The sequence below is a fragment of the Choristoneura fumiferana genome, chromosome 13, assembly GCF_025370935.1.
Source record: "Choristoneura fumiferana chromosome 13, NRCan_CFum_1, whole genome shotgun sequence".
Lineage (NCBI taxonomy): Eukaryota > Metazoa > Arthropoda > Insecta > Lepidoptera > Tortricidae > Choristoneura > Choristoneura fumiferana.
The window spans coordinates 17567280-17576378 of NC_133484.1; positions in this window are offsets into that span (position 1 = coordinate 17567280).

Sequence of the window (9099 nt, forward strand, 5' to 3'; positions counted from 1 at the left end):
AACCCATTTTTCCCTTGACGTGTCTATCCACCCTCGCCGTACCGGCTCGGGTAGCTATTTGTACGCCTCGGTAAAATGCTCGTTTTATGCTCTCGTTGTACAATCTACTATTATTAATTAAAAATAGAAATTGTTGGAAGTTATTTTAGCATAGTATGTATAAAATAATGTAATTGCTTGTTCGCACATGTGAATATCTACAAGAAAGCGTCTCGAACGACAACTTAACTTTTTAAATATGGTAAAACCTTTTATATTATAATAAGGCCAGTAGAAAACCGCACTATTCTTTTTAAGACTACGCCAAAGAACTAATAAAGGTAAAAGGGCACTTACTAAGGAGGCTACAAGGTCTGTAATCCCTGGCCGTCGTCCCAACCGCCCGGCGCGCGTTCTCGCTGCAACAATTACAAATTAGTAGGTACATTAAAAGCTTAATAGTGAGAGCATTTTACAGTCAAATCAAATAAAGGTTTAAAATGAAGGATTTCCGTTAGAGCTCTCATAGACAAGGACCCACGGATTGGTTCTATAACGTTGGCCATACCTCGATTAATTGAAAAAAAAATGACCAAGAGCGTGTCGGATACGCCCAAGATAGGGTTATGTAGATATTACGAAAAAATCAAATAATATTTTTCTAAGGATTTTTTTGTGCCGGAATTTTTCAAGTTTAGGTATATTTAATTTTATCTTAGGTTGCTATTTACTCTTGAACTACTAATAATTCTCAAGTAATCTTAGCCGTTTTAAGGGTGGTGGACGCTCGATTTTAATAAAAAGAAAAGTTGAATATTTCGCAAACAGATCAATAAATCGAAAAACGTCCTGTTAACACCCAATGATTTTAAAGACCTATTCCGATATTCCACACTACAGGGTTAGTCGAGCAAAAAAATCACCCCCACTACGTCTAGGAGGTAGGCTACCTACCCTACACTTTTTTTATTTACCACCTGTCGGCGTGATTGATGGGTTCATGCCAAATTACAGCCGTCTGGTATAACGTCTTCTGAGCTTAGCCGCGGGCGGACAGGCAGACAGACATAGCGAAATATAAGGGTTCCTTAGTTGTCTCGGAACCCTAAAAAAAGGGTCCAAGCTAAATTCCGATGGTTTTCACAAGAAAATATTTTTGATATTTAGCTTTAAAAAAAAGCGAGGCAGGTCTGAATGACAAGCGACCAATGGAGTACATAAATTGCCACCATTTTGAATACCGACGCCCTGGGACGTCCTGGGACGTGCTCTACCTACATTCAAGATATCTAAAAATTGTAATAACACGCTAAGTACACTTAAAAAAACATTTAACCCTGAAAATCTGATTAATGTATAGTAAAGTGAAACAACTCGTAAATTAGAGTTTTAGATAATTTATTTGAATCAGGCGTTACTTTGCGGAGGTCATATCAATGAACTAAAATAATTTCCTTGCTCCTCCGCGACCTTACGATAGCTAAGCTTATGCAATATGCGTGTTTGCAGTTCTCCACCTCCACACTGTAAGAAACACACAATCAACAACCAAACTCCATCTATCACACCACACACTACATGACGGTTAGTCGAGCAAAAACAGACCCACTACGTCTAGGAGGTAGGCTACCTACCCTACCATTTTACCAGTTTTAGACTGACGGCACACAACCAGCCGTTTTTAACTGTCTGTAACTCCCCAAGTACCGCGACATACAGGGTTTATGAATACGAAACCTACCAAAATTATTAATAAATTTTTTTAACGTCTTCACAAACTACTTGATTTTTTATTTTATTAAAAAGCGAGGCAGGTCGAATGACAAGCGACCAATGGAAATTAGTTGCCACCATTTTAAATACCGACGCCCTGGGACGTCCTGGGACGTGCTCTACCTACATTCAAGATATCTAAAAATTGTAATAAAACGCTAAGTACACTTAAAAAACATTTAACCCTGAAAATCTGATTAATTTATAGTAACAGTGAAATTATTCGTAAATATAGAGTTTTAGGTCAACATGTTTCGGACAAATTCGTCGTACTTCCTCCCCGAGTGCACATTCATTTCATTAGCATTGCCCAGTGAACTGAATGGTACAGTTGCAACTGCCAACTAGTTGGCTAAAGAATCACATGTAATAACCCACTACATTGCAGCTCCAATTCTATAGTTTAGTTCCTGCAAAGATACGTAGGTATATGTAGGTACACTGTAGTGCCGCCGGTTAGTTAATAGAATTGTCCACTCACCTGTAAGATACGAAGGCCGTAGGGTGCCGCGGCGGGAAACAGTTGGCGGGTACAAGCGACCGAGGCGTCTGTGCCGCCTCGGGGCTCCCCGGCTCCGACCAGCGCCACTCACGGTTGCCGCTTTCCTACAAAACAAAATGCTATAATAAAGCCTAGTTTGTGCCTCCTCTACATATCGACGGATGCGTCGGCAGATGGATCCGCAACCATATCTTCGGATAAATTGCGATCCGTCCACACATCGGCAGACGTGTGGACAGGCGCGTTGCGTTCGCGCTGTCACCCTTTGATCAGTGTCGAAAAACCGACACCAAACGGATGAGTGGCAGATGCATCGGCCGACGTTAAATACCTACCACAGACAAGCAAAAACCACCCTCTACACCTCGGCGGACGCATCCGCAGATACAATCTGCCGACGCATCCGTCGATATGTAGAGGAGGCATTAGACCCGCAAGAAAAATGGTGCAAGTAGGTCGTAGGGAACTAGTTTAAAGTGGTCAATTGCGCGCAGCAATGTAATGCTACTTTTCTTGCAGTCCTAGTCTTTGACCGACTGGTACGCCATAGCGCCGACGTATGGCGTCAAACATTTGATGTAGCCAAATAAATGTAGCTAGGCTGCCAGAAATCATTAGATAAGAGTACGTTAGCCGGCGAAGTCGCCGTGGCGTCCAGGTGAATCATGATTGAAAGTTACGTACAGTCGTACAATCTTCGATCAATCTTGAATTAAGCAGATTGGAAAGTTACAAGAATAATGATTTGTAGGTTTTGACGTTGGTTAGTATTTTAAGTATGCTTGCTGCGTCAAAAGCTTTACTAAATTTGGAATGGTAAATCTGGAGAAAAGTTTACGAGGGTAAAGCTGATTTGTTGAATTGCGAAGACGTGAGCAGGAGCAACTTTACACCCTCAGTAATTGGTAATGGATAGTTCACAATCATATTTAAGTATATGATGTTAATACCTTTAGTTTCAATTTAAAAAAAAGAGCAATTCACTCTTACAGATACGGTATGGTAGCCCGACTGAATCTTGTGGAATAAATCCTGTTCGCGTCTCCCGAATCGCCCTAATGAATAAAAGAGCTTTATAACGGTGACAAATATTACAAAGATGGTAATAGCGGGAGTATAGCGATCTCAGTTCCATCTAGTCAAGTAGAGGAACTCCGACAAGAGTAGCTAACGCTGATAAGTTATTTTCTGCATCACACAGCGTATGAGCAGTACGGAGGGGTAGTAACCCATCCTATAATTTCAAAGATTCCTGCACTCCAAGATAAAATAATCTCATTCATTCGAAGATAGAACCGTACACGCCAAATATAAAAGTACGACCTAAGTATTCCTAGAACGATTCCCACTTCAAATTAACAAGGGAATAATGAAGTATTCCTAAAAAGTTAAAATTGAACAAACAAGACATTTAAAAAGAGATACTATCTATCAAGATACTATCGCGTTAAAAAAATAATAATCTCAAGAAGCAAGACCAAAACGTCCAGCCGAACCGAAGCGAGCCAATCTACTTTATTTAATCCAAACGATACATTCAACTAGGTACCCACTCTATCTCAATCGAACTCATGCTTGAAAAAGCGGCTCATCCAAATAGCCAGCCGATTACCCCGCTCCTTGGCAGGCCTACAAATAATATTAAATTGCCAGTCGCATGCCAATACCCCAGCCAACTGCGCGATTGCAGCATCCGTACAATATGGTTAGGATTGCTTAGATTTGTATCTTGGCAGAAGCAATGATCTTGTTTATTGTGGCTGTACTTTAAAAGGTTTCATTTTATAGCTTTTTTTTGACAGTAAAAAGACGATAAATCTGTTTTAATTGCGATGAGTTGGCACCCCATTTCATTTGACTTACGAGTAACAGACGCCTTTTAAATACAAAAATACAGGACGCCTGAACTTTATGCTGGCAATAATAATAAAAATATATAAAAAAATACATAATTATATTAATCATTATCATAGTCCTCTCGTAATAAATATCACGACTTGCAATCGCAAAAGCCAAACTACCAAGCAATCCCCCTGATACCCAGACAGTTTACTTAGACGGCAGTTGAAAGTCAGCTATTAACCGATCGCCCGAAAGATACCAGAGTCTACGGAAGGGATATTTAATTACATAACGTCAAATTCAAAGCTTACTTGTACAGCGCGAGCGAGCGCTGCATTACTTGGCACACGCCCGCCATTATTACGGGCCACTTGGCACAAACTTGCAGTACCATTAACCGACAGCAGACCGGATGTCGTATGGAACATTATGAACGAACAATAAAACCTTCGAGTGGGTTTTGGCTTAGGATGAACCGGTTATAAATAATATGCAGAGAAAAGAATTGGCGCCCAACGTGGGGCTCGCGCTGGCGCCCAAGTGTGGGGCGGAATCACGATGTTCAATTTTGGCACGCGGCACGACTTGGGAAATGAAATAAGGCTTTCAATAAGACTACGAATTACTAAGCAATGCAATGTGCGCGAAATTAAAAAAGTTTGGCAAAATTAAATAAGAAAAACTTCTAACCGTTGAAATTTTAAAAAAGAGAGTTTTTTACTACTTCATTACACTTAGTACTTTATAATTACGCCGACGCACAGTTAATAAAACAGACAAAAGTCGCGTGGTTTTATCCTGCAGGGCTACTACGAAACTCTAAACTCGAAGTTCGTGTCAGAGTCACCGCACGACACGAACTTTGAGTTTCGAGTTCCGTAGTAGCCCTGCTGTGCTTATATGAAAACTGGTAGCTAATATACGTAAAAAAATACTAGGTACCTAAAAACCTAAACGATAGCGAAAATGAGTCTGAAAAATGTGGTAAAACTATGAACAAGCCCCACAAACTACGAAAAAGTAAATTAACATTTCAAAGCTTGAAATAATTCAGAATCCTGCAAATTGCAATAAAAATTGCGGGTACTTACATTGCAACGGTTGTTTGGAGCGGCAACAGTCTCCGACAAATGGGTGGTGTTTAGTTCCAAGATCTCCGCTAGAGATCGCCGGTTCTCGCTAGGACCAGGGCCCCCGCGAGAAGTATTCTAGAAGAAAAATAAACTTAGTACCCAATTCTACAACTCACTAAATGTGTGTCCTACGAATTAGCTGCCGTTAGAATAGAACGCTTTTTGGGGCGAATAGTAACTTAAATCAAAATACCACGAACAGGACTTATCACGCTAAACACACGAGTAATATTTACCGTGACGTTTCGACCACATGAACTTGCACTTGTTTGAGTCTACTCGTGACCACGGCCACTGCAATGTAGTCCAAACGTAGAGGTAAATATTACTCTGTTTAGCGTGATGAGTCCCCCTTGTGGTATTAGTAAGTGAAAATCACAAAAGTTTTAAAACGTTAAATAGTAACTTTCATGGAAAGAACATAAGAGGAAAAACTAGCCAAATTATGAGAAAATCTGGTTATTTCTAGTTGAAAATGCAAGCCTAGTCACAGAAAAGAAAGCGTAATAAAGAAAACTAGACTTATTTTATTACTAGACTATTCTAAAATGAACGTAGAATTGTTGAAAAAATAGTTAAGAAAAAAAAAATAACAAAAGAGTTAAATATAAAGGTAGTCTGATGAAGTTTCTGGAGGGGTTAAAGTAAAACAGCCAGATAAGAGTAAACGACGACGGATTACAGAAAAAGAAGTTCAAAGTGCGGGTAGAAAAATATTTTTCAGGCAACGAGTAGAAACTTAAAGTAATCAAAAAAGCAATTATAAGCAATAATCGTTAAACTTACCTGGTGAAGAAGCGGCATGGCCGCGAAAAGTTGCAAAGTTTATAAATCGTAAATTCTATCGTGATTCGACCAGCGTGGCCTGCAAGGTAACTCGCGCGGCGGCGGCGCATACACGACTGAGGGCGACACTACGCGCGATGCACCAAGTAGTCATCTATCCCCTCTACTCGTCCCACCAGCCGCAAGGAGGGAGGCGGGCGAGTCCAAGTTGAGATACTTTTCATTTGAAAATCACGAAATAAAATGAAAAAAACCACTGTTTAAAAATAATAAATAAGTAAAATTATTTGTTTTATTTATTTATGTACAGATATTATGTTTTATAGGCGATATTCGAAATAAAAGTTGCTCCACTTGCAACTTAATTTCCCGCGCAAGATGGCGGCCACCAATGGGCGACGAGCGCAGTGACGGGTAGAGGGCGCATGCGTATCAGAAAGTCAATTTAAAAACTTTTTACCGCTATTTTGTAATCAAAATGTCTGAATTAGATACCGAATTACCTATAATAATTATTTAATACGGTACCAATTGCTCTGAAAGCCATAATTACTGAGAATATTCAACTACTTATATATTTCAAAAACTATACTAGGTATTTGAAGAAACTCCATCTGTTTTTTAAACATTACACCAAAAAAAAACAGGGTTGGTTTTTCATCGTATCATTTCAAAAGCTATACGTAGTTTTCAAGGCAATTTTTTAGGGCGATATGTACTAGCATTAATTTGGTACCCACTTGAGATCGAATATATCAGGGTCCCAAATTAACGCTCGTGACCGTACGTATAATAATATTGATGTCTTGCGATTTTCATTTTTTGCTGTAACCCCATGCAACCTTCTGGTTGCAAAGTGATAATTGAAGCGTTAAAGTATTAATTTTTTGAAATACTAGCTGTTGCTCGCGACTCCGTCCGCGTAGGATTCGTTTATCGCTATCCCGCGGGAACTATGCATTTTTCGAAATAAAAGCTATCCTATGTCCTTCCCCGGTTCTCAAAACTATCTGTTTACCGAATTGCATCTAAATCGGTTCAGCGGTTTACATGTGATGAAGTAATACAAATAAACAAACAGACTTACAAACTTTTGCATTTATAATATTAGTGGCATTCCAAGGTCACCTTGGCATTGAAATCAGGAGCTGAAATTAATAGGAGGTAAATCAAAAACAATATTTTCTATTTCTAGGATCATCCAACAAGAACAAAACTGCGATATCAAATTTAGATTACAAATTGGGTTAAAATTAAGCCTACTGCATATCAGTAATTGCTATTTAATTAAAAAATATAGCAAATTCAATTAAACTCGAAATGCATCTCTTGTCAAAAAAACGAAATAAACAGTCCAAAAAATAAAAAACGTTACCTTGCTTTTAATTTTTCCAATGTCAAAAAATCTTTGGTTAAATCAAATATACTGATAAAAATCGTCCATAACAATAAAACACTTTGTAGTTAAGTTGTAATATTGCTTTATTTAATTTGATATAATTGTCATGTATAAAACCAAGTATCACATTAATCGTTGTGATAAAAATCTTTGAAAAAATATATCTTGATTTCAATGTCGACAATAATGTGAATAGTTTTTGAAGTTTAGTGAATTGAACGGAGAAAAGTATCATATCATATTTTACACTACATCGCATTCACCAGCTCTTTCTATCTTCTACCGTTTGAGAGAAAGAAATGCTTTTGGCCTCTGGTTTGCCTAACGGTTCCATGTATTTAGGGCAGGTTTCACCACTCATGAACCAATTATGTGTAACAAATCGGTGTGATGGCATGCTTGTTTTGTCCGAATAAAGAGATATAGCAACACATTTATTATCTGTCACATTGAATTTATCAATTAGTGGTGAAATAGGCCTTCAGACAAGTTAATAGAATTGACACGTGGCCGCGTGCCGGAAAATGTTGGTAGTCTACCCGCAAGATCAACAGACGATCTGTTATAGGTCGCGGGAAGCAATGAGGGCTATCGTTTTTTGTCTCACTAGATGGCGCACTGTTGCGTGAGGTTTTTAAGTATGGTTTTGAAAGTCTGTTATTACGGGCGTGAAAACAAAGTTTAGATTTAAATCATATTTAATACACCTTAAAACCGTACCATATAAATATCGAGCTTCGGAAAAAAGGGAGGACAAAGGTTTCCGAAAGACAAAACTGTCTCAAAACACAGACATTCATTGCCCCGGAACGCATATTTGCCATAATTAATTTCAGATATTGCAAAATATTCACAAAATTATTCTAATTATAAATAAACCCGCGTAGCTCACCCAAAAACTATGAGATTTGACATTTCGGAGACCTCACGCTACACTAGCGCCTCTAGCGGCGAATTCATTCGCGATAGCCCTCATTGGCTACGAGTAGTACAAAACCGATCAACATTTAGATCCGATGGCTCATAACAGCTCTGATTAAGCAAGGTTTTAAGCAGCTTTTCCACCAATAATGTGTGAGGATGTGTTGCGAGGGATGTATTTTTCATTAACCAATAGAAACGCTTCATTTACACATCCTCGCACAGCACATCTCTGGGGGGAACAGCTAGGGTTGCCAACTATACTGTTAAAAACAGTATTATACTGTTTTTCACAACATCATACTTTTTACTGTTGAACAAAAATAAAGTATACAATATACTGTTTTCAGCATCAAAATGCCTAGCACTAAGCACACGCTAAGTCAGTGCACCTTACTTAGTCAGTCACAGAAGTGGCGTTTCAGGACGAATCTGTCAATGTAAATATACAAAAAAAGTGCTCCTTATTTATTTAATTTTAGTATGATTGTCGCTAAATTAATTAGTCGTGGGAAAAAGATTAAAAATTTGTCTTTAAAACAATAAAATACTGTTTTGTCCTAAAATACTGTTCATATTTCCAAAATACTGTTTATTGTCTTTTTCAAGCCTAAATCTGGGGGCACGGCAGTGCCCCCGCCAAGTCGAGCAAAACAAAAACAAAGGCACGGCCGTACCATACTTTTCTCGAAGCCATTCAGGCTATTTTCAACATCCTGTAATTTTGTTATGGGTAAAGCTAGAACCCTGAATTTTCAGGTATA